Source organism: Theropithecus gelada, chromosome 2 (genome assembly GCF_003255815.1).
Source record: "Theropithecus gelada isolate Dixy chromosome 2, Tgel_1.0, whole genome shotgun sequence".
NCBI lineage: Eukaryota > Metazoa > Chordata > Mammalia > Primates > Cercopithecidae > Theropithecus > Theropithecus gelada.
In genome coordinates, this window is record NC_037669.1 from 42,059,915 (window position 1) to 42,085,870 (window position 25,956).

At 41.7% G+C, this 25,956-nt stretch overlaps 1 protein-coding gene across 2 annotated transcripts in view; it reads left to right on the plus strand.

Moving 5' to 3' along the window:
- Positions 1–25,956, plus strand: part of CASR (calcium sensing receptor) — a 99,378-nt gene that overhangs the window by 38,882 nt on the left and 34,540 nt on the right. The window lies entirely within an intron of this gene.

The window sequence follows — 25,956 nt, forward strand, 5'->3', positions numbered from 1 at the left end:
GAGCCAGATGGATTCACAGCCAAATTCTACCAGATGTAAAATTATTCCAATCCTACTGAAATTATTCCAAAAAATTGAGGAGGAGGAGACTCCACTCTAACTCATTCTATGAACCCAACATCATTCTGACACCACAACCTGGCAAAGACACAACCAAAAAAGAAAACTTCAGACAATATTCCTGATGAACATCGATGCAAAAATCTTCAACAAAATACTAACAAACCTAATCCAGTAGCACATTAAAGTTAATCCACCACAATCAAGTAGGCTTTATTCCTGGAATGCAAAGTTGGTTCAACTTATGCAAATCAATAAATGCAATTTCCCACATAAACAGAATTAAAAATGAAAACTGCATAATTATCTCAATAAATACAGAAAAGACTTTTGATAAAATTCAACATTTCTTCATATTAAAAACCCTCATCAAATTAGACATCAAAGGAACATACTTCAAAATAAGAGCCATCTGTGACAAACCCACAGCCAACATCATACAGAATGGGCAAAAGCTGGAAGCATTTTCTCTTGAGAGCTGGAACAAGACAAGGATGTCCACTCTCACCACTCCTATTCAGCATAGTACTGGAAATCCCAGCCAGTGCAATCAGGCAAGAGAAAGAAATAAAAGGCATCTAAATAGAAAGAAAGGAAGTCAAGGTTTCTCTCTTCACAAACAATATGATTCTATACCTGGAAACCCCCATAGACTCTGCGAAAAGGCTCAGAGAACTAATAAACAACTTCAGTAAAGTTTTAGGATACAAAATCAATGTACAAAATTCAGTTGCATTACTATAAACCAATAACATTTAAACTGAGAGCCAAATGAAGAATATAAGTCCACATACAATAGCCACAAAAAGAAGAAAATGCCTAGGAATACAGCTAACCAAGTAGGTAAAAGTTCTCAACAACAAAAATTACAAAACACTGCTGAAAGAAATCAGAGAAGACACAAATGGAAAAACATTCCACGCTCATGGATAGGAAGCATCAGTATCATTAAAATGTCCACACTGCTCAAAGCAATTTACAGAGGTAATGCTATTCCTATCAAACCACCAACATCATTTTTCACAGAATCAGAAGACTATTCTAAAATTCATGTAGAACCAAAAAAGACCCTGAATAGCCAAAATAATCCTAAGCAAAAAGAACAAAGCTGGAGGCAACACACTCCCTGACTTCAAACTATATTAAAGGCTACAGTAACCAAAACATCATTGAGCTGGTACAAAAACAGACACATAGACCAATGGAACAGGATAGAGCCACACACCTCCAATCACCTGATCTTTGACAAAATCAACAATACCAAGCAGTGGGGAAAGGACACCCCATGTAATCATCTCAGAATCATTTACTCTTCAGTAAATGGTGCTGGGTTAACTGGCTAGCATAGGCAGAAGATTGGAACTGGATCCCTTCCTTTCACCATATACAAAAATTATCCCAAGTTGGATTAAAGACTTAAATATAAGACCTAAAACCATAAAAATGTTAGTAGAAAACCTAGAAAATACCATTCTGGACATCAGCCTTGGGAAAGAATTTATGACTAAGTCCCCAAAAGCAATTGCAACAAAAACAAAAATTGATGAGAGAGAGATCTAATTAAGGGAAAGAGCTGCTTTCTGCACAGCAAACAAACAAAACTATCAACAAAGTAAACAGACAACCTACAGAATAGGACAAAATATTCACAAACTACCCATCCAACAAAGGTCTAATATCCAGAATTTGTAAGGAACTTAAACAATTGAAAAGGCAAAAAAAAAAAAAAAAAACATTTAGAAAGGACATGAACAGACGCTTCTCTAAAGAAGACATACATGTGGCCAAATATATGGAAAAATGTTCATCACCACTAATCATTAGGGAAATGCAAATCAAAACCACAATAAGATACCATCTCACACCAATCAGAATGGCTATTACTAAAAAGTCCAAAAAAAAAAAAAAAGAAAAAGAAAAAGATAAAGAAACAGATGTTGGGGAGCCTGCAGAGAAAAGGGAAGACTTACGCACCATTGGTGGGAATGTAAATTAATTTAGCCACCGTGGAAAGTGGTGTGGAGTTTCCTCAAACAACTTAAAATGGAACTATCATTTGACCCAGCAAACCCACTACTGGGTATACACCCAAAGGAAAACAAATCATTCTACCGAAAGGACATATGTTCTTATGTGTTCTTTGCAGCAGTATTCACAGGAACAAAGACATGGAGTCAACGACGATGCCCATCAGTGGTGGACTGGATAAAGAAAATGTGGTACATATATGCTACGGAACACTATGCAGCCATAAAAAGGAACAAAATCATACCCTTTGCAGCAACATGGATACAGCTAGAGGCCTTTATCCTAAGCAAACTAATGCAGAAACAGGAAACCAAATACTTCATGTTCTCACTTATAAGCAGGAGCTAAACAATGAATTCACATGGACACAAAGATGGGAACAAAAGCCACTTGGGCCTACATTAAGGGGGAAGATGTGGGGTAGGAGCACGGGTTGAAAGCTGCCTATAGTATACTATGCTCACTACCTGGGTGACAACATCATTCGTACACCAAACCTCAGCATCAGGCAATTTACCCGTGTAACAAACCTGTATGTGTACTCCCTGAACCTAAAATGAAAGCCAAGATAATAAAAACTATTTAAAAATAAATAAATAAATAAATCCCTATTTTCTAATGACTGTGGTCATGTCAGTATGGCTACTTCAAAATAATATGTCCTTCCTGAGATGTATATGCCTGTGAAGAACACCAGCAGTCTGAGGGAAGAGCAGATTCGAATGGTCCAGTGGAAGAACATTGAATTGGGAATCTGAGAACTAGTTCCAGCTGAAGCTTTGCCAGTTACCAGTTGTTTAGTATTGGACAAGTCACATAATCCCCTGACTCTCAGGTGGTTTTATTGCTGTTGTTGTTTAAGCATCATGGGGCTAACACTAGTAATCTCGTCTTGGTCTAATAGTGCTCCATCTTTTCTTCCTAGGTCTAGTCATATTTTGAAAACAAATTGGTTTCACTGTACGTGCTATTTCATAAGTTTGTTTTTTAATGTATTTAAATTATCAGCATATCATGAGCATTTTCCTATGTCTTTAGGTAGTTTTATGACATGTTCTTAAAGATTGCATTGTTTTCTCTTATGAGACTATACCATCTTTGCACACCAAGCCTCACTTGTGGAACATGGAAATGCCTTTATTTCCTATTAAAAATAGTGTTAACCAGGTGCAGACAAAAGGAATTAATCTGGACTTCTTCAACTGAGATTACACCTCATGTGTTTCAGCTACATAGACCCGTCTGTCTCTGGCTGGAATTAGGAGCCTAAAAAGAGAAGGGGCTGAAGGACTGATCACTTAAGAGTAGAAGGGGCTGAACAGGACAGGAGGTGCATTTGTTTATTGAGTACTGACATGCCACATACTTACATGTGTTAGTACAACAACCCTGTGAGGTAAGGCTTATACCCCATTACATTTGCTATAAGAGCTGAACTGAATCCATGCTCACAGCTACCATGTTGAAAGGGGAAACTGAGAAGGGCCCAGAACCACTGCTGTGCCACCACCCCTGAGACTCCACCATCCTCTCCTCCACACTATGACACCTGACCCTCTCCTTTGCCTGGCCACACCTACCACCTCACTGCCCCACTCTTCTCAAACGCATCCCTCAGATATTCACTGATTTATCCTTTCAGGACTTCTCAATCATGTATTTACCATCTTATTATAAATGATCTAATGCTCAGATTCTTAGGGTTACAACAGTTGATTTACATAGCCTTGCCTATGTGCAGTTAAGTCACTTCAAGATGGAAAACTCCCTGATTAAACTTAAAATGTGGTAATCTGACAACATGAATACTCTGGACTAAGTATATATGTTATTATAAACATCTTAAATAAAACATATACATTGTTTAAATCTGCTAAACACTGTTTACCAACCTCTGTACTCTTCCCACCCACCTTCACCCACCCTCAAAATCAGGCCACCCTTGTAGCAAAATTCTCTGCTTTCCTACCAGAGTGTGTAGCATTCATTTGCATTTCTATTTAGGTGAGCTTATTTCATAACAGCCATGGCAGTGGGCAGAGCCCACAGGAGTCTATACCCTTCCCTGCCTCTAAGCAGTCACAAACAAATGAAGGGAGTTAGACGACTTCTAATATCCTTTCCAAATTTAAAAATCTGCATAATTTGGCCATATCTTAATGTTCCAATAAAATGCATCTTTCCATTGTGGTTTACTTTACTGTGTTAAAAGTTTGCACACTAAAAATTAGAAGTTAGAAGCCTCAGCTGAGCATGGTGGCTCACACCTGCAATCCCAGCACTTTGAGAGGCCGAGGCAGGTGGATCACATGAGGCCAGAAGTTTGAGACGAGCCTGGCCAACATGGTGAAACACCGCCTCTACTAAAAATACAAAAATTACAGGTGGCACATACCTGTAATCTCAGCTATTCCGGAGGGTGAGGCAGGAGAATTGCTTGAACCTGGGAGGTAGAAGCCACAGTGAGCCAAGATTGTGCCACTGCATTCCAGCCTGGGCAAAAGAGTGAGTCTCTGTTTAAAATAAATAAATAAATAAATAAGGAAGCCTCTCATTCCTAACCAAGTGAACTATGAAATGATGAGAGATTGTACATTTCCGTTCTACTCCTAACACTGCTGGTGTCTGGCGCTGTGACTTGGCAAACTGCTTCCTGTTTCTGAGCCACAGTTTACCTATTTGTAAAATGGAAGATTTATACTAAACATATTCTGAGATGCCTTCTTGGCCCCGGCATTACAGTATTGGATTCTGATCATGTATTCATTCTGCTCAGAAATGTTTCTGGTCTTAAGTTATCAATAACCCCTGGTAGAGTCCGGGACATTGGGACTAGATCCTGCAGGCCCAGCCCAGGCTCACCCGCGGCTGTTTGAAGGAGTCACTCGCATGGACCAGTAAAGCAAAGGCTGCGACGCCTCGCGGTGAGGGCCAGAGCCCAAGTCCAGGGAAAACGCTCCTTTAGCGCCACGCGTTACAAAACAACCTCTCCTCCTTGCTGACGCTGCCGCCGCATCAGGGCTGCAAATCGAGCCTAGATCTTTCTGCTCCAGCACAGCCTGCCGTGCAGTGGATGCGGGCGTGAGGGGGACGCAGGAGCGGCTGGGGGCGGGGGTGCTGCTGACCGTGGAGAAAGCAACCTCCTTCCCTGAGGGGCTTCCCCTCTCTGCGCCACCATCCCCCACCCCCTGCAACAGGGCAGTGGCTGAGCCCATCTCTGTAGGTGGGAGGTGGGATGGGAGGGAGGAGGAAGACCCTCTCGCTTGAGCAGGACTTGGAAAGGAGACAGGAAGAGAGCCCATTTCCAAACTCGGCCTCTTCCACTGAGGTTCCACCTGCATAGAAGGGGCTTCCTGGGACCCACCAAGCCCTTGATGCCACTTGGTCATCTTACAAGAGAAGACACCAAAGTCCAGAGAAGGAAGCAGCTGTCCCAAGGAGGAGCAGCCAGGTGGGAACTTGAACCACCATCTCCTGGCCCCTTCTAGTTCTCTGTCCCCTCCACTAGACTTCTTCAGCCAAAGGAGGTTTCTCTCCTTTTAGTTTCTTTGCAAATCTACTTCCAAATATTTGCATTGACCTATCAGATTGATACTTAAAGAATCAAGGATTTGGCCGGGCGCGGTGGCTCCAGCCTGTAATCCCAGCACTTTGGGAGGCCGAGATGGGCGGATCACGAGGTCAGGAGATCAAGACCATCCTGGCTAATACGGTGAAATCCCGTCTCTACTAAAAAATACAAAAAACTAGCCCGGTGAGGTGGCTGGCGCCTGTAGTCCCAGCTACTTGGGAGGCTGAGGCAGGAGAATGGCGTAAACTCGGGAGGCGGAGCTTGTAGTGAGTTGAGATCCGGCCACTGCACTCCAGCCTGGGCGACAGAGCCAGACTCCGTCTCAAAAAAAAAAAAAAGAATCAAGGATTTGTGCATTTGACACCTGAAACTCATCTCTACCCCCAAGGACCTTCTTGTGTGTTCTGCTTACCATCCACTCAGAATTTTTGCAGCTTTTTGAGGGTCATCATCCATCTGCAATCACCTTAGAGACATCAGAAAGTGTCCTGATCATGATCCCCTTGTAGAGGTGAGAAGTGTGTCCTGCAGCTAATCCCATCCACCATGCAGACAGCATGCTAACCAGTCTCAGAGGACACCTTTCCTCTGGCCCAGCTGTTGGGTGGCTTGCCTGGGTTTCTGCCCCAGTCCTGTCTCAGCATCATACACTTGCTGTTTGAAGGTGGCCATCCCATGAGTGGGCTAAACTAGGCATTCTAGGACTGGTCAGGAGGTGGCAAGTCACCATGTTGATCAGTTCAATTAGTAAAGGTACTGTTTGGGAAGAGAGAGGGGTCACTATCATCATCATATGAAGAGCTAATGTTTTTTGAGCATTTACTATGTGGTAGGCTTTATGCTAAATTCTTACAAGTATTGTTTTAATATAATCCTTACAGCAACCATACTATTGTTATTCCTGTGTGGACAATGAGGAGACGGAGGCACATAAGAAAAAGGTTACTAAATGGGGAATAAGGAAACTCAGCTTCCATTCTTGTTCTATCTCTCTGTAATCTCAGGCAAGTCACTTAACCTTGCTTTCTGGTACATGAAACATCTGAATTGGATGAAATTATATGCATATGTGCATTTTTCTGGAAAAAGCAGCCACAATTTTCATCAGCATCTCAAAGACACCCATTACCCCCCCTCCCACTCACACACACACACACACACACACACACACACACATATACACAAACCAAAGAACTCTTGGGACTATCTCATCTTATAGCCTTTTTCACACTAAACAATCTACCTTACATTGTCTTCTAACATTGTAAGTACCGATGGGCTTGAGCAGTACTGATAGGCAGATTCAGATTACAGTCACCGCTGAGCCAAAGAACTCTGTGATTCAGGGGTGTGAAGGGCTCCAGGCTGCGCGCTGGCTTTTCCAGCACACCCGCATGTCCAGATAGCCATCGCAGGAAGGATGACATGGAGATGGGATCATCAGATTCACCCTCCACCTGCTTGCAACACCTCAGCATTTTAAATTCAGCTTGTTGTATTATTTACTTGCAACTGGACTCCAAGTTTATATTGCAACCTCAAGAAAAGATTCACAATCCCTTTTTTTTATTGTGCTATAAAAAGAATTATAGTGATAGAACCTCCATAGGGCTTGAAGTAAAGCAGCCATTCATTAAGCATCTGCTGTGTCCTGAGTATGCCAGCAATGAACAAGACAGACCAGGTCCCTGGCTGCATAAAGAACAAGAGGGACTGTGGCAGGGAAGTGCCAGGCAGATGCACAGAGCACGAGAGTGAGGCCTGGAGAACCAGGAGGGGCTTCCTTGAGAAGTGGTGTTTGAGCCACAGAAGGATCCCTGAAGAATGACTCATCCCTGATGGATGAAGAGAAATGAATTAAGCAAGAGGCGCAGATCAGAGGGGTGGAAGAGCATTCTGAGAGGAATGGGAAGGGCCCAAGGCAATAAAGAACTTGGTCCACTGGAGGAACTGAAAGGAGGGCAGGCTAAGTGCTGAGAGAGGGAGAGTGGTGTGGGAGATACAGCCGGAGAGGAGGCAGGGCCAGTGCATGCAGGGCCCAGGAATCGCCAGCTGGGATGCTAACTGGCTGTGGGCTGTTGGCAAGGCAGGTAAGAGCTCACATGTTCCATTTCCTTATCTTAAAGGTGAGAGTCTTGAATTAGATGATCTCAAAATCTCTTTCTGACTCTACTATCCTGTGATATTGTGACTTCAAAGAAAGTGAAATGATTGCTGAGAAAGAGAAAAGTGGCCCCTGACAACCTGGATCTGGGTGGTTCTACAAGCTGGGCCTTGGCATTCTCCTGTTAAACATAAACAACTTCACAGAACATCACCAGCAAGCAAGGTGTCTCTGTGACCATGATAAAGACAAATATAAGACCACTCCACAATCATGTCTGAACACAGACAAAAAACATTAACATTGTCCAAACCGTGGAACTGACCAAACATTTCCCTATTCTGGCTCGGAGGGGTGACTGCTGCTCCTTTACCCTTACAGCTTCACTCTCACTTAGTCTTCCTCCCTTCTAGACAAGATTTATTAAGATATGGAATCATAGAATTTACCTCTGCTTCTGACAGCATGCAAAGCCCCGCTTCCTTAAACCCTCCCTGAAATCGCCTACCACAAACCCCAGGCCTGTAAGTCCTTTCTAGCACCTTGTCGGTGAGGCAGCCCACAGTTCTCCTTCTCTGCTATGGGTAATAAACCCAACTTGTCCAAGCACGGGGCATTCCTCATGCAAGTGCAGGGCTGGCCGTGAGAAGTAATGCCACCCTACACTTTGCTCTCCGGGTACCTCTCTTGTCTCACCAGTTCCAGCCCAGTCCTGGGGGTCTTTGGCTGGAGGAAGTTGATATCAGTCCCCTCCCCTGCTCTTCCCTAATCTCACCACACGTACCCTGCTCTGGGCCTCAGGGCGTTGGGGAGTAAAGCTGGGAAGTAGAGGAGGAGAAAATGAGGAAGAGAAATGCAAGAGGGCAACTTCTCAGGGGAATTTTGTCCACCTGATGATGTGGGAACAGAATTAAAACTGTCTCCAGAGAGAATGTTTCTTCTCTCACTTGAAGTCTGGGCTTCCTCCTTTTATGTCTATGCCCCACCCAGATTACGCATGGGCTACTTGGGAGGTTGTGGTATTCCTGTTTCCCAACCACACACCACCACCTCCCCTTAAAGTCATCTTCACAGGAAGGTAACCAGCTCCCAGTGGAACTGACCCATTTGACAGTATCTAAGGGGAACGAAAATTGCTGCTGCTGCTGATTCAGATTCACAGCTTGGACTTCCCACCCTTAGCTAAAAGTTTTTCACTAGGGGGAGTCCCCACCACACAGCCTACTCTATTCTGTTCATGTGAGCCAGTGGTAAACAAACCAGACTCCTGGTGCTTCCTGAGTCAGATAATAACCGAGGGAAAGAAGTGACCCCTTTCTCTGGACACAAAACCAACTACAGGACCCTTACTCCTCTGATTGAGAAAGCTGGTGAAGTCAGCTCCTTTCAGCTTGGAGAAGCTGTTGCTCACATCAGGCACATAACTGTTTCCAAAGCCATAGACATGTCCAGTTCATGGCAAAAGTAGGGTTTTATTTGTGTTCAGTTTCATGAAGAGGTCAATCAACTTTTTCAGTAAAAGGCCAAATAGTAACTATTTTAGGCTTTGTGGGCCAATTTTTGCCATAACTACACAAATCTACCCTTGCAGCACAAAAGCAACCATAGATATAGTGCAAGTGATTAGGCATGACTGCATTTCAACAAAACTTTATTTATAAAAACAAGCAGGTCAGATTTGGCCCATGGACTGTAGCTGGCTGGCCCCTGGTGTAATGTAACCAACATGTGAGCACAGCTGAATAAGAAGAGGAATAATAACCTTTGCCCATTACTCTCTAAAGGGCTTACTTCTCATTAGACAGATGATTGAGAGATTTAAAATCAGTTTGGAAACTGCTGGAGGATGAAGAAAAAGAGGGAGAGAAGAGAGAAGAAAGCAAACATGAGAGGATGGAATTGTGTTTATTTCAAATGAGTAATGGAAGAATCAGAGTGGAAAGGGTTCTTTGTAAGGCCTCTGCATAGCAGGCCGACCCTAGTCATCTCTTACCCTGACCAGCTGGTCAGGAGTCACTCACTGAGGCTCAGTGACTCACTGAGGCTCAAGCTACGTGGACTAATCTGACTTCAAGGTCAGGTTTATAGAAACGTATGTGGGCTTCTTTGGGGAAAGTTTATTTGAGACAGTCTTCCTCTGGACCAGCTTCGGGTGTCATTAGCAATGGAGAATCTTCTCATAGAGACAACTGAATGTAGCATGTTCCAGGATTTATTTTTTAAATGCTAGTTCCTGATTCTTCTGGGCAAAGCTGAAGAAGGCAGAGAGACACTGAGAGTGCACTGCATCAGCACAGATTGTGGAATGTTTAGGACCATTTCAGTTCCTGAAGAAAGAGCCCCTGAAGAGCTCATAGAAAGGGCTCCCAGGGGAGTAGAGAAGGACCAGGGAGTGCTGCACACTTCTAACAGTCACAGGTATTGTGACTTCTAACAGTTGCAGGTAAACAGGGTCCCAGACCTTCCCATCTGGGACTGATGGACTGGTTGTGAAGAATGTATACTCATTCCACAAATCTAAAAAGGGAATTAATAATGGAAGACTTAAGTGTAAAGTAGAGCACCCAAGACTCTGCTCGGAAAGGTAGACACAAATGATAACCACATAGGTAAATCCCCTGCTTGTGGCTGGGAAGAGAGGGTGAGAAGTAGTCTATCTACAGTTAATGGCCATTTTCTCTAGTTCACAGACCATGCATATTGATTATAGATTCAGAAAGTTACCCTAGCTTTACAGCAATGACTTCTGAACTGTGCTTTCCTGGAATACTGGTTTCAAAAGATGTTAGCAGTTATTTTGCAGGAGCAAGGTTTCAGGGAAACTGAAGAATGAATTGACATTGACAGGAAACTGTTGTGTATCCATTCAAAATACATTTTTGTTTAGCTGTGTTATCCTAGGAATCTGAGGCAGGAGGATCACGAACCCAGGAGTTCGAGACTGCGATGAGCTATGATCATGGCACTGCACTCCAACCTGGGCAACATAGTGACACCATGTCTCTAAAAATAATAATACATAAATAAAATTAAATTTAAACAATCATTCTTAGGAAACACATTTTTTAGAGCTCAGAACAGAATATGAACCTGGACAGATGCATATAAAAGATGGTCTAGCAATGGCTTTCAAACTTGTTAAAACACAGGTTGCTGGGCCCCACACCCAGAGTTTCTGATTCAGTAGGTTGGGATGGGATTTGTGTTTCTAACAAGTTCCCAAGTGATGGTGCTGATGCTGGTCCAAGGACCACACTTTAAGACTCACTGTCCTGCACCTGGCTCTATGCCCAACAGATAGGAGGCTCTTTTTACAGTAACAAGAAGTTTCTGTCTGAGGGTTACCACATTACAAGAAATCAATTGGATGGGTTTCCACCATGTGTCAGGATATATTGGCTGACCCAGCATCAAAGTCAGGGTTAGAAACATACATGGGCTTATTTGGGGAAAGTTTATTCCAGACAGTCTTCCTCTAGAACAGCTTCAGGTGTCCTTAGCAATGGATAATTTTCTCACAGAGGCAACTGAATGTGGTATGCTCTAAAATTCATTCTTTAAATGGGGGTTCATGATTCTTCTTAGCAAAGCTGAAGAGGCCTGCTAATAAATCAACACATATTTCCTGACATTTCCTGACAGGGAGACATGTTCCTTCAAACAATGGGAAGAAAATTCAAAATGAATTTAGAGGGGAGATAAAATTCAGTTTGAACAATTTCAATCTGAGATATTTGGGGATAAAAAAATACAGATATCGGTTCTGAGGGGACTACTCAAGCAAATGTATATTAGGAAATCAAGGAAGCCCAAGAAGGCCAGAATGTGGACATGAGTCAGCCAAATTGTGGAGTTATGGACAAAAGCTAACAAACACGTCCTGAAACCTGTCACATAAGGGCTGGGACACAAATTCTTTTAACCTCAGGTCAGCCCCAAAGCATGGTACCAATTTCTGTTAACATGCTCTAAAAAATGACATGAAGAACTTAGAATAGTTTCTTGGCATATTAACAAATATCTCTAGAAAAATATGAAGTAGTCCTAAGCAGAAAAGTTTGAAAGAAATTTGGATAGTTAAGCCTGAAAAAAAGTGAAGATGATTCTACCTTTAAATTAATGAAAATTTTTGTCTCTGGCCTTTCATTGCAGTGATAAATTAGGCAAGAATAAATGGCCTTAATTTTAAAATAGATGTAATTTTAGTTAGCTGTGAAGTAAAATCTTCTTTAAAATGGAGTAATGAAACACTGGAGGCTTGTTATTTTGAGCCTGGAAATTTGTAGAGATGCTAATTGTAGCTAACAGTACTTACGCGGTTTTGTTTTTTTTTTTTTTTGGCAGAGTCTTGCTCTGTCACCAAACTGGAGTGCAGTGGTGTGATCTCGGCTCACTGCAACCTCCACCTCCCAGGTTCAAGCAATTCTTCTGCCTCAGCCTCCGGAGTAGCTGGGATTACAGGAGTGCACCACCACGCCCAGCTAATTTTTGTATTTTTAGTAGAGACAGAGTTTCACCCTGTTGGCCAGGATGGTCTCAATCTCCTGACCTCGTGATCCGCCCACCTCAGCCTCCCACCTTGGGATTACAGACATGAGCCCCCCCACACCTTGCTGTACTTACGCAGTTTAAGTGTCTTTAAAGTTCCATAGAGCTCTTCCTTGGTTCCTGCACAATCTCAAAGCCAATTGAAGAAAGGAATTTCCATACTATTGAAAAAGTCCAAATGCCCACCAACAGGAAAATGAATGAATAAACTGTGATGTATTCACACAGTAGAATATTATACAGCAGTTAAAATCATGGATTATCGTAAAATACAACAATATAGGTGAATTTTATTAATATAATATTAAGTGAAAGAAGCTCAGAAGATTACATACAGTATGATACCCTTTTATAATGCTTAAAACAACTAAAAATTTTAAATACATTTTAGGAATATAGGTAGATACAATATAATCATATAAAAGGGAAGACAAGCAATGACCACAATGAAAAAGACTGACAGTACCAAGGGTGGACAAGGACATGGAGTGATAGAAACTCTCATAGAGTGCAGTGGAAAGATAAATTGGTACAACACTTCAGAAAACGTTTTGATAGTATCTACTAAAACTAAAGATACAAAAACTCTATGATCTAGCAACTCCACTTCTAGGTATATATTCAACATATGTTCACAAAAAGACATGTTCAAGAAAGCTCATAGCTGAGGGTGGAGCAAGATATCAGAGTAGAAGCCTCCATTGATGGTTCCCCCTTGCAGGAACACCATATTTTAACAACTAACTACACACAAAAAAGCACCATCAAAAGAAGCAAAACTCAGGTGAACAATCACAGCACCTGGTGTTAATTTCTTATTGCTCAAAGAGGCACTGAGGAGAGTAGGAAAAACAGCCTTGAGTTGCTGACACCACCCCTCCCCTATTCCCCCAGCAGTGGCTGTGTGGTGCAAGAGAAAATCTGTGCACTTGGGGGAGGGAGAGCATAGCGACTGGGCCACTTGGCATTGAACTCAGTGCTGAGCTGTCCCAGCAGAGAGAAAAACTGTGCTGGGCTCAGCTGGCATTCGCTGAGGTGGAGGGAACATTTGGACCAGCCCTAGCCAGAGGGGAATCACCCACTTAAGCAGTCGGAACTTGAGTTTCTGCAAGCCTCACCACCATGTGTTAAAGTGTTCTGGGGTCTTATGTAAGCTCAACAGGCAGTCTAGGACAAAAGGACTGCAATTTCTAAGCAAGTCCTAGTGCTGGGCTAGGCTTAACACTAGAGCAGTGAACTAGGGCAGCAGGTGACCTAGAGAGACATCATCCAGTGTGGCTAAGGAAGTGCTTGTTCTACCCGTCTCCCAACCCCGGGTAACACAGCTCACAGCAACTAAAGTGACTCCTTCCTTCTGCTTGAGGAGAGAAGAGCAAAGAGTAAAGAAGACTTGATCTTGCACCTTGGATACAAGCTCAGCCAATGTAGGATAGGGCACCAGGCAGAGTCATAAGGCCTCCATTCCAGGCCCTAGTTCCTTGACAACATTTCTAGACATGCCCTGGGCCGGAAGGGAACTCACTGCCTTGAAAGGAATGAGTTAGTCCTGACAGAATTTATCGCCTGCTGACTAAAGAGTCCTTGGGCCCTGAATAACCAACAGTAATACCCAAGTAGTGTGCCATGGGCTTTGGGTGAGACTCTGAGACGTGCTGGTTTCAGGTGTGACCTTCCCAGCTATGGTGGCTATGGCAAAAGATTCCTTCTGCTTGAGAAAAGTAAAGGGGATGTTTTCTTGCTGGTACCTTAGGTACCAGTTCAGCCACAAGGTTATGGAGCACCAAGTGGGCTCTTGGGTCCCCGAGTCCAGGTGTAGTCTCCTAGACAGCATTTCTGGACCTGCCATGGGCCAGAGGGGAGCCCATTGCCTTGAAGGGTGAGTCCCAAGCCTGGCAGCGCTCACCACAAGCTAACTGAGGTGCCCCTGGGCTTTAAGTGAACATATGCGGTAGCCAGGCAGAACTCCCCCTGAGCCAGTAGTGGTCGTGGCCACCAGGAGGGGCTCCTCTGCCTGTGGAAAGGTGAGGGAACAGTGAGAAGGACTTCGTCTTGTGGTTTAAGGGCCAGCTTAGATGCAGTAGAATAGAATGCCAGGTAGATTTCTAAGGTTGTTGGCTCAAATCCTGGCTCCCAGTTGTGTCTCTGGACCCACCCAAGGCCTGGGGGAACTCACTGCCTTTAAGGGAAGAACACAAGCCTAGTTGGCTTCTTCACCTGCTGATGGCAGAGCCCTAGGACATTGAGGTAGAACATAGATGGTAGCCAGGTAGTGGTTAAATCAAGCAAATTTAACCCAAAGAAGACTACCTCAAGGCATTTAATAATCAAACTCCCAAAAGTCAAGGATAAAAAAAGATACTAAAAGAGCAACAGGAAAGAAACACCTAACATACAACAGAGTTCCAATATGTCTGGCAGCAGACTTTTCAGTGGAAACCTTATAAGCCAGGAGAGAGTGCCATGACATGTTTAAAGTGCTGAAGAAACAAGACCCAGTGATCTGTTGCCTATAAGAAACACACTTCACCTATAAAGATACACACAGGCTGAAAACAAAGGGATGAAAAAGATATTCCATGCCAATGGAAACCAAAAAAGAGCAGGACTAGCTATACTTATATCACACAAAATAGATTTCAAGACAAAAATTGTAAGAAGAGATGAAGAAGGTCATTATATAATGATAAAGGGATCAATTCAGAAAGAGGGTATAACAATTTTAAATATATATGCAGCCAACACTGGAGCACCCAGATATACAAATCAAATATCATTAGAGCTAAATAAAGAGACCACAATACAATAATAGCTAGAGACTTCGACACCCCACTTTCAGCATGGGACTGATCTTCCAGACAGAAAGTCAGCAAAGAAACATCAGACTTAATCTGCAGTATGAAACAAATGGGCCTAATAGATACTTACAGAACATTTCATCTAACAGCTGCAGAATACACATTCTTCTCCTCAGCACATGGATCATTCTCAAGTATAAACCGTATGTTGGGTCACAAAACAAGTCTTAAGGCATTCAAAAAATTGAACAACTTAAAAAATAAATTTAAAAAAGTAATCCCACTTACAATAGTCACAAGTAAAATTAAATACCTAGGAATTAATCAAAGAAGTGAATGATCTCTACAATGAAAACTATAAAACACTGATGAAAGAAATTGCAGAGGACACAAAAAAAGGAAATATATTCCATGTTCATGGATTGGAAGAATCAGTATTGTTAAAATGTTCATACTGCCCAAAGCAATAAAAGATTTAAGGCAACCCCTATCAAAATACTAACAGCATTCTTCACAGAAATAGAAAAAACAATCCTAAAATTTATATGGAACCACAAAAGACCCAGAATAACTAAAGCTATGCTGAGCAAAAAGAATAAACCAGAGGAATCACATTACCGACCTTCAAATTATGCTGCAGAAGTATGGTAACCAAAACAGCATGGTGCTGGAATAACAACAGCTCAGTGGAACAGAATGGAGAACCCAGAAACAAATCCATACACCTACAGTGAACTCATTTTTGACAAAAGTGCCAAGAACATGCATTGGAGAAAAGAGTGTCTCTTCAATAAATGGTGCTGAGAAAATTGGATATCCAAATGCAGAAGAATGAAACTAGACCTCTGTCTCTCACCATATATAAAAATCAAGTCAAAATGGACTAAAGACTCAAATATAAGACCTTGAACTATGAAATTACTAAGCAAAAACATTGGAGAAACTCTCCAGAACATTGGAGTGGGCAAAAAAATTCTTGAGTAACACTCCAGAAGCACAGGCAGCCAAAGCAAAACTGGATAAATGGGATCACATCCAGTTAAAAACCTTCTGCACATCAAAAGAAACAATCAACAAAGTGAAGAGACAACCCACAGAACTGGAGAAAATATTTGCAAACTAGCCATCTGACAAGGGATTAATAACCAGAATATTAGGAGCTCTAACAACTCTATAGGAAAAAAATCTAATAATCCAATTTAAAATGAGCAAAAGATCTGAATAGACCTTTCTCAAAAGAAGACATACAAATGGCAAACAGGTATATGAAAAGGTGCTCAATATCATCAAAGAAATGCAAATCAAAACTACAATGAGATATCACCTCACCCCAGTTAAAATGGCTTTTATCCAAAAGACAGGCAATAATGAATGCTGGCAAGGATGTGAAGAAAAGGGAACTCTCATACACTGTTGGTGGGAATGAAAATCACTACAACCACTATGGAGAACATTTTGGAGGTCCCTCAAAAAACTAAAAATAGAACTACCATACAATCCAGTAATCCCACTGCTAGGTATATATATCCAAAAGAAAGGAAATCAGTATATCACAGGGATATCTGCACTTCCATGTTTGTTGCAGTAGTGTTCACAAAAGTCAAGATTTGGAAGCAACCTAAGTGTCCATCGGAAGATGAACGGATACAAAAAATGTGTTACGTAAACACAATGGAGTACTATTCATCCATAAAAAAGAATGAGATCCTGTCATTTGCAGCAACATGAATGGAACTGGAGGTCATTATGTTAAGTGAAATAAGCCAGGCACAGAAAGAAAGACTTTGCATGCTCTAATTTAATTGTGAGAGCTAAAAATTAAAACAATTGAACTCATGAACATAGAAAGTAGGAAGATGGTTACTAGAGGCTGGAGAGGGTAGTCGGGGAGTGGGGAGGAAGCAGGGGTGGTTAATGGGTACAAACTGTAGTTAGAAAGAATGAATAAGACCTAGTATTTGATAGTACAATGGGATGACTATAGTCAATAATAATTTAATTATACATTTTTAAATAACTAAAAGAATATAATTGGATTGTTTGTGACACAAAAGATAAATGCTTGAGGGGGATGGATACCCCATTTACTATGATGTATCAAAATATCTCTGGTACCCCAGAAATATATATACCTGCTGTGTACCCACAAAAATTAAAAATTAGAAAAAGAAAGTTCATAGCAGCACTGTTCATTAAAACCCCAAAGCATTCATTAACAGGAGACTGGATAGGTAATGTGTGGTAGAATCATAGGAAAATACTATACAATAATGAGAAAAAACAAACTATAGTTACATACAATATAGATAATCTTGCAAATACATTGGACAAAAGAAGCCAGATACTACATAATTCCACTTATATAAAGTTCAAAAACAGGAAAATCCCATCTCTGATGGTAGAAGTCAGAGTACTGGTCATCCTTGGGGAAGGTAATGACTCTAAGGAGGCATGAGTGGGGGCTTCGGAGTTCTGGTTCTGTTTTTTGATGTGGATGCTGGTTACGTGAATGTTTCCACTGTGGAAATTCATGTATGATTTGTGCATATCTGATGTTTATTATACTTCAAGTAAAAATTTATTTTAAGAGTGAGAGAAAGAAGAGAGATAAAGAGAAGGGAGTAAAAATAGATAAAAATAACAAAAAGGATGGAAGATACGACGTATCAATAAGCATAGTTTTCAAAATATATTTCAAAGGATATACAGTATGAATAGGTAGTAAAATCTAAGTAAAATCTTTTTTGCAGTGTTTTTCATGTTTAACGTTTATGTCTATTCATATAGCCATTGTTTTAATAACATTCTACCATATATTTTCCAGTTAAAAGTAATGTAGTTGTCTGTCTGTATCCATGGAAGATTGGTTCGGGACCCCCTCAGATACCAAAATCTGCAGATGCTCAAGTCTCTTACATAAAATGGCATAGTATTTGCCTAAAACCTATCTACATCCTGTATATTTTAAATTATCTCTAGATTACTTACAATATCTAATACAATGTGAATGCTCCATAAATAGTTGTTATACTCTATTATCTAAGGACTAATGACAAGAAAAAAAGTCTGTACATGTTCAGTACGGATACAGCCATTCATTTTTTCCAAATATTTTCAATCTGCAGTTGACTGAATCCATGGCTGCAGAACCCACATATGTGGAGGACCAAGTGTACATGTTTATTTTATTAAATTTCAAAAACAAAAAATAAAACAGGGAAGAAACCAGAATTCCATCACTGAGATCTAATCATCCTTAACATTTTGGTGTGTATCCTACCAGTCTTTCTGTCTTATGATTTGTGAAGTTTTTAAAAGGATGGGGTGGGAAGGGAAGCAGGGAATAATCAGCATGTGGTTGAGGATAATGGCTTCTTTGGTGCCAACATGTCACATGTATACGTATGTAATAAACCTGCACATTGTGCACATGTACCCTAGAACTTAAAGTATAATAATTTAAAAAAAAAAGAGTCACAAGAACAGGATGTAATACAGGAACCCACTGGTAGGTTACTATGGATGTTTTTTGTTGTAGGTGGTAGATTAATTATTAAAAATAACTTAGGAAATAAAAGTGGGGCAGGTCTGGACCAAGAATGAGGATGTGTCACCAACCAGGGATTATGATCAATCCAATTTTGTGTGCCTGTGGTCCAATTAAAACTAAAAGAATTCTCATAATAAATAGATTCTGTGCTGTAATTGAAAGTAAGTTTAGTCCTCTGAAGTCCTAAACTGACATTTTAAAGACAAACTGTGCACTGACAAATCAAGGGGGAAAAATTACTTCCCTTTTCAGTAAGAAGAAGCTTGCCCTTTGATTACTAAACCTCACATAGTTTTACAATGAGTTGTGAATTCCAGCTCCTGTTCATGATAAAGTTGGCCATAATGATTCAAACATTCATGCGTCAGAAGGTTTCAGTGTAAACCAGATAAACTTCCCAGGTCCCTTCTACCTCTAAAATTCTGTATTTTAGATTAATGACCTGGTGTGTCTACCCACTCAATTAATAAAGCAAGAATGACTTTTCCAGACCCTTTCCTGTTAATTACACAGAGAGTTTCAACTGGGGACAGTTCTTATTGCTCACAGCAAAAATTCAGATTTATTGGTTTGTTTTTGTGTTTATATCCCTGTTGCTCTTAATAAAAATGAAAGGTTTAATGTGGTGAGTAAATCATGGTAAAATATGTGCAAGAATATAAAATAATGCACACATAATGTTAGAACACTAAAATGCATGCTTTTGGTTTCTGTTTTAGCTACAGCGGAGCCACAGATTTGGCTTACAGCTTCCTAACACTCAAGACAAAGAGGAAAACAGGAGAAGAGAGAAGATTTGTAATGCCTATAAAATAATTTTGGTCAGGTTTTCCAAAGATAACGAGAATTTCTGTGTGCTTAGAAAGATGTCCCCATGATGTGTTAGAACAGGCTTCTATCAGCTCTTGAGAGTCAATGGTTAAATATCCAGAATTTTTACAAATATATTGTTAAACCATTGATAGCTTGAAATTGACCATAGCGGGAATATTTAGCAAACACTGCAAGTCAGGACTTGTTTTTCTTTTAGAAGCCAGTTTGCCAGCACACCACCACATGTCCCCGGTGGTCCTCAGACAGAGACACTGTATGAGGTCAGGAGAGTTGCAAGTGGTTGGGGAAAGGCTCAGTGTACAACTTTCTATGTACGATAGAAACCCATCCCTCCGGAGTAGAAGAGAACAGAAACATATGCCCGAGACCAGAGAATGATTTCAAAGTTACATCAGCAGTCACCCACCCCACCTGAGTCCTTCTTTCCAATAATACCCTTTGGAATTTCATACCTGGGATTACAAAAATTGCTATGCCCATTGAGGGGCAGACATATCTCCCCATTCAAAGATACACCTAAACAAATGGGAGAATCTCAGGTTACAAACTTTATGCTTTCCACTCAGTCAGCACTTCCAAGCCCGTGTTTCACAGCATCATGAAAAGTATCCTTCAGGGAAGAAAAAAAATGTCCCATACCAAAATAAGCAATAATCTTTATTGTGGGACTTCTCAGAGCCTTTAAGGAAGCATATGTGCCCCTGTGGCAGAGTGTACGTTAGTTCCCAAACTTGTTTTACCCCAGAACACTTCCTAGTGACACATCTTGGGACATCAGACTGGGTAGTCAGGGTTCCTTATGATTTGGAGAGGCAATCCCAGGACGTTATTCCACAGAAATGTTTCTTTTATGTAGGACTTGAGGCTCTGGCATTTTTGTTTATAAAAACATGAGTTGCATATCTTCGCTTTTCAAATGAACCACTTCATTAACTCTGTTGGTGTTCATACATCCATCAGCAGAGCTGACTGAAGGCATGAAGGAAACAATTCAGGACAAGAAGTTTCTTAATTTCCTGTGGGCTGTGTCCTCAGCAACTCACTCAGTCCTATGACGGACACAGAGTTTGTTATGTTGCACGCAGTACACACAAGTATACATCCACTCAACCATTATCATGGAGCCCCTTCATGTTCCAGGCCGTGGATGGGACAGACCTGGCCCTGTCTTCAAGGAGCTCAGGATGCAGCATTAATGAATGTCAGCTTCCTCTATTTACAGCCTTTCTTTGCTTTGTCTAGGCTTCTGCCTCCCCACTTTGCTCTGTGCCCTGTGCTGCTCCTCACCACTCTTGTTCATCCTTTTCCCTCCCTTCCCTGATAGCTTTTTCCAATGACTCACAAGAACCCAGCTCAGCTGCTGTTCATTATGCTCCTGTCTTTGCATTTTTCCAACTCAATTAAGCCATTACCAGAACTAAATGAGGCATGGACTCCCCAAAAGTCACACCTGTTGTCAGGGAGATGGAGGGCAAGACTGTGTACAGCTGGCAGGCAGACAGCAGAAGCCGGGCTTGGGCTTGCGGGAGGCAGCCAAGGGTGACCGGGCAATTTGTGTTTCCCCCAGCGCCAAAAGAGGGCCCTCATTTTAAAACAAGATGTGCCTTGCTTTGGTACAGAAGGAGTGAAGTCTGATATAGAACTAGGGATGGCCGTATTAGTGATGGCAGGTAAGATGTCCCTAATTCTTTGGCAAATGTGCACCAGCTATGTATAGAAACCCATCTTGTGGATGTCTCTTCGGCAAGAGGTAAAGGAAGCTGCAACCACAGCCAGGCACATGAGTTTGGTGATTATTGATTAAACTTTTTCAGGTTTATTTTTCCTGTTCACCCTCATTAAAACATATACATTTCACCTTTCTGCAATAGTGACTTCAAACCTTACTGTTAGTATCTTTATGATCATTGTGATGAAAGATGGCAAAGATTACAGTACAATAAACCAGAGACAGCAGTGTACTCACCTTACGAAGATAAATTCTTTTGGAAATCAAATTTGGTCTTATAACTATCTTTTTCCTAGGCAACCTAGAATTTTTTTCCTGCAATCTAGGAATTCAGAAGTAGTAGCCTTTGAGCTTACTGTGCCTTTAATTTACTGAGTGATTTTATGTTCAGAAGGTCTGCACCTGCATTTTCTCTATTTGAAATGTGAGCAAAATCATTCTGCTCTAGAGATTCACAATTTCCAGAAATGTTGAGGCCAAGAGGTGAGAGTAGGGGTGGTTTTTATTTGGAAGAAAATTGAAATGTGGTAGTGTTCACTCCTAACGTTGTTTTGCTATCCTCTGTTAACTTGTCTTGACTGCGGAACTTGGATTAGCCACATACCTACTCTTGGAACAGCAAGTTCAACAGACATTTTTAGAGCATCCATTTAGTACCAGGTTCTTTGTTTGATGCTGAGGATGCAGCTGTGATCATGGAGAAGCCTCTGCCTACAGGAACCGTCAGTCTTGTGGGGTGACCCCTTCCCTGTCCTGTCCAGGAATTGCCCAACCAGCCTCTCTTCTTTACTGGGCACACTTCATACATTTATTCAACAAATATTTGTGAATCATTTGTGCCAGGTGCTGTGCTGGGTGCTAGGCAGCAATGGTGAAGAAAAGAGACAGGCCTTGGCCTCATGAAGTTTCTGGTCCCTGTCTTGACTTAATTCTCTTTCCCAGCAATCACCAGACAAAGAATATCACTCTTTGCTCTGTGCTCCCTCAATACTTAATCCATGCCTCTTTATAGCATTTAGATCACTGTCCTTATAATGCACCTTTCTGTCTCTTTTTAAACCATGAGCACCTTGAAGGCAAAAATTTCAACTTTCTTTCCCTAGTGTCTTGCACTCCCTAGTATCTAGCACATGGAGAGCTCAATAAATGGTTTTTGAATGAGTAAATCATTGCATGAATTTGTAACTTCATGAACCCATGGAACACATTGACCAGTCTGCCCTCATCTTCCATCTCCGATCCTTGGCTGAAGAGCCTAGTAAGCCATTATCTGTCCGTACTGAAACACTCCTCCTGATGTCAAGAACCTTTTAAACATAAAACCACCTGGTGCACGGGTCATTTCTTCTTCCAAGATGTATCTGCCATTGAGAGAAAGAACAAATATTAGCTTCAGCTTTGCAATACTCATTTGCAGGAAAGCAAGCATGATTATATATGATTTAAATGGAATAAATGTATAGTAAGGAGAACAAATGAGTTTATTTGTGATTCTTTGCTAGATACTGTTGGAGATAACTACAGTAAGAAAAAATATGTATATAATAACAGTGGTTTAAACCAGTCAGAAGCCTTTTTTCTCTGTCAGGCAAAAGTCCAGGAATAGTTCAATACTAAGGTTCTGCGCTATGAAATGCTTAGTTCATGGCACCATCATTCCCTAGGTGGTAGCTCCTTGTTCAAGATGGTCTCCAGCTGTCATATCCACCTCCGTGCAGCAGAACAGAGGAAGTGGGGAGAAGGGATGAGGGGCAACCAGGAGTCAAGTACAAAGAAGATAAAGCTTTTACAACATGGAAGGTGGAAGGTGGTGGGAGCCTGAACAAAGGCACTGGCCACAGGAGTGTGTAGGAGAAGGCAGAGAGGGAAGCAATGGCAGAATCACAGGACCAGGAGACTGGATGTTGGAGGAGAGGGAGATGGTGGATCTAGAACGACCCTTAGCTTTGAAAGTAAATTCAACCCTGGCAACTGGACTCAAAAGGGTGGTTTGAAGAATACATTAGACTGAGAGAGTTAACTGCTGCAAATTGACCCCAAATCTCTCCTTCCTTTATTCCTTCTTGCAATGAATTTTCTGTTGAATGAACTAATTAAGTTAATAAACTTCTCCAAGTAGTTAATATTTCACAGGAAAAATTTAACAGGTCTCAGTGACTAACCCTAGCCAGTTATAATGTTCCCTCTCCTACCTAATTCAGTCCACGGGACTCCTTAAAATTCTGAGTTCTTAAGGCATTCTTAAGTCAAGTGCCAAAACTGCTCACTTGAGTAAGCTGAATATACAAAGAATCTATTTCCCCATCTAGAAGGTGGACTTGGTATTACCCTCATTACAAAATTGTTGTGAAGTTTAAAATACCTAGAATGTTTAAGGGACCTGGTACAATGCCTGGATCAATAAATGCTAGTTTCTCTTTCCAAAGTACTTTCTTTTTTAATGCTTTTATTTGACAAACATTCATTCAGCATTTCCTATTTTAGACATTGTACTAAGTGCTGGAGGGCAAAGTTAAATTTAGAAAAAAAGTTACTTTTTTTCACTTCTGAGTGTTAAGGTAAATTCTGATCATTTAGACCAGCATGCCTACCCCCTGGACTGGGAGCTCCTAACAATGTAAACATGCATGTGTTTGTCACCTTTATATTCCCAGTACAGGTACTTATTAAATGTATGAGTGAACATATGTCCAGGGTCCAAGTAATGAAGCCAAAAATCTAAAAGCAGGACTAGGGTCAGAAAACTGGGGTGGTCATGGATGTTCAGACATTACAGGAGGAGATTCCATGAAAACTGAGTGTCTGCTGGGGTGGTCCTTCCACCTGAGGCCCAGCACACTCTGCTAGGAATGCTGTTGGAGGAGAAGGTGGAATTCCTAAGGACCAAGAGGCACCATATGACAACGATTAAGAGATTGGGCTCTGGAATCAGACATTTATGAACATAACTATAATAAAGTGTGATGAACCTTCCAAGAGGGAAGCTCAAGATCCAAGATTTATATAAGAGACTATGTTCTTATAGGTGGACCTCCCTCACCTAAGGGTTCAGGGAAGGCCTCCTTCAAGAGCCTTGCAAATTGCTCACTGCACAACTGAGGGGTTAATGTGGGCTGAAATCCAACCTGTGTTCCACTAAAGCTGTGCACCTTGACTCAAAGCTGTGTGCGCCCCAGAAGGAGCTCTTTTCCTCATTCACCTGAAGGCCTACAGTTCACCCAGACACACCCCACAATTATGGACATCTGAAAGCTGAAAGATAAGTAGATGTTTTCCAGGCCAAGTTTAGGCCAGAGGGACCAAGGAGGGGAACAGCAAGTGTGAGGTCTGAGCATTTTAAAAGCCTGATGTCCTTGAGGAACTGAAAGAAGTTCAGCAAGGTTGAAGTGTGACATTCAAAGAGAAAACTGACAAGAGTGGAAGGGTATTCATTAAAGCCAGTATTTTCTATGAGTTTACTAGTTACATTGTGCTAATGGCTGGCTCTCCATGCATTATTTTGTTTAGATCACAGACATTAAGTGACTTGCCCAAAGTCATATTAGAAAGTAGTGGAACTATGATTCAAAGCCAGGTTTAACTCCAGAGCCTGTGCTCCAAAGCACTTGTCCTGTGGCATCCAAAGATTTGCAAATTGCAAAAGAGCAAAACTGGAGATGGGAATGCCAGTTAAGAAAGAGTTGCAGAAATCTGGTTAAAAATGATAGTAGGGCTAGGCATGGTGGTTCACACCTGCAACCCTAGCATTTTGAGAGGCCAAGGTGGGAGGATCACTTGAGCCCAAGAGTTCAAGGCCAGCTGTGGGCAACAGAGTGAGACCCCATCTCTACAAAAGAAAAAATTAAAAATCAGCCAGGTGTGGGTAGCATGTGTTTGTAGTCCCAGCCACTTAAGAGGCAGAGGTGAGAGGACTGCTTGAGTCAGGGAGGTTGAGGTTGTAGTGAGCTGTGATGGCGCCACTGCATTCCAGCATGGGTGACAGAGCCAGATTCTGAAAGACAGAAGGGGAGGGAAGGAAGGAAGGAAGGAAGGAAGGAAGGAAGGAAGGAAGGAAGGAAGGAAGGAAGGAAGGAAGGAGGGAGGGAGGAAGGAAGGGAGCAAGCGAGGGAGGGAGGAAGGGAGGGAAGGAGGGAAGGGAGGAGAGGAGAGGAGAGGAGCGGGAAAAAGAAAAAGAAAAAAAAAATGATGGTAGACTGAAAATAGTCTTGGAAATGGTGAGGAGTAAATGGATTCCAGAGAGGTTTAGGAAGTAGAATCTATAGGGCTTGGGGGTTGTTTAAATATGAAGGACAATTATGAGAACAGAAAGAAGAAAAGATGGCTCCTTATTTTGTGTCTCTGTGGATGGCGTGTAATCTTCTAAAATAGAAAACAGTGAAGGAGAAACAAGTTCGGTAGGGAGGTGAGTTTAGGACCTGTTAAATTCAAAGAATCTGTGGAACATTCATGTGGCAGTGTCCAGTTGGCAGTCCAGTGCTTGGCCCTGAACCTCAAGGCAGGCTGGATATTTAGCCCCATCAACGTGTAATTGGTAATTGACTCACAGGGTGAGTGAGATAGGGTGTTGGTTAAGCTGGTCTTGAACTCCTGACCTCAGGTTATCCACCTGCCTCAGCTTCCCAAAGTGCTGGGATTATAAGCATGAGCCATTGCACTCGACTTCATCCTATATTTTCTAAAAGAACTTACATGCTGAATAAAATATCGCTAATGTTATTATAACAAAAGGGGCTGCTG